The sequence below is a fragment of the Penaeus monodon genome, chromosome 24 (assembly GCF_015228065.2).
Source record: "Penaeus monodon isolate SGIC_2016 chromosome 24, NSTDA_Pmon_1, whole genome shotgun sequence".
Classification (NCBI taxonomy): Eukaryota; Metazoa; Arthropoda; class Malacostraca; order Decapoda; family Penaeidae; genus Penaeus; species Penaeus monodon.
Genome location: NC_051409.1, coordinates 6,518,399 through 6,519,576, shown reverse-complemented (window position 1 = coordinate 6,519,576; position 1,178 = coordinate 6,518,399). Strand labels below are relative to the sequence as shown.

The 1,178-nt window shown below is 34.3% G+C and overlaps 1 pseudogene; it reads right to left on the bottom strand.

Moving 5' to 3' along the window:
- Positions 1-309: 309 nt before the first annotated feature.
- Positions 310-1,178, bottom strand: part of LOC119588824 — a 7,675-nt pseudogene continuing 6,806 nt past the window's right edge.

Genomic DNA, 1,178 nt, shown 5'->3' with positions numbered 1-1,178 from the left:
TAATTTTGAAATGATTATTTATCACTGTTTATATATATTACAGTTGGTACATTTTCCTCAAGCTATATTGGCTTATGAATCTTTATGAAAGGAAGATCAGAAAAAGAACATTTGGTATTCTTTTTTTAAATGAATATCAAATTGCTACATAAAGCAAGCATTCTTATCTTTACATGCCATATCCATATTAATATGATCTAGACATGTGATTATGATAAGGACTATGATCTAGAATTATTTCAATATAAACATCAGTCAGTCAGCTGTACTCTTAAGTATTACAGGAGCTTCAAAATCATAAACAAGATCTTAGATTATCAAACCTTTATTCCTACATTAGGAACATGTATACAAAACAGAATGTATTATAATTACAATAACATGACAATCACTCATATCTCAACAACAACAGGTGCATCTTCTCCGTCATCTTCGAATGTAAGATTCCACTTGAATTTGTTCGAGATATGAGTCTTAAACTTGCGAGACTTTGTCCACTATATGGAGGCAGGGAGGCTCTCGCTGTTGTCGCTGATGTTTGCGAACAGAGATGTCAATGCCGATGCCAGAAAGTTGTTGCTTTCTACTATGTCGACAAAGAGATCTTCAGGTACCTGGAAAAGAGAGAGAATTAAATTGAATTAATAATGAATAGCTATGCTTAATATGATCAATTTATACTTCAAAAATGGAAATAAGATAGTACAAGGAAGTGCAACAAAATAAATAGAAGTTGTAAATCATATGATATAAGTATGAGACCCATATACATACCAAAAATCCATTATAGATAAATAAGAATTTAAGTAAAGTAATTTAATTTCCATCACATACCTCATGAACCTGAAAGTGAAGTGCCGAGAGGAACTTCTCATACAAGGCTGGGTTCTGGCAAATGAATTCCTCTGCGCTACACAGTGCCAGCACTAACTTGCGCCAATGTTCCCAGCCTTCCCACACCTGGCCGACGAGGAAGCAGATGAAAGCCAGTTGCAATTCTGCGAGCAGACTCTCTGGCCTGGGGGGTGGTAATAGGGTAAATTCAGAAGGAGAAGAGTGAGTGAATATATGCGTGCATGCATGCCCGTGTTGTCTGTTTATTCAATCTAAAATACATTTACTAAGATCTTTTATTTAAAAATACTTTAAGTAACAGTTAATAAATAATATCTACACTT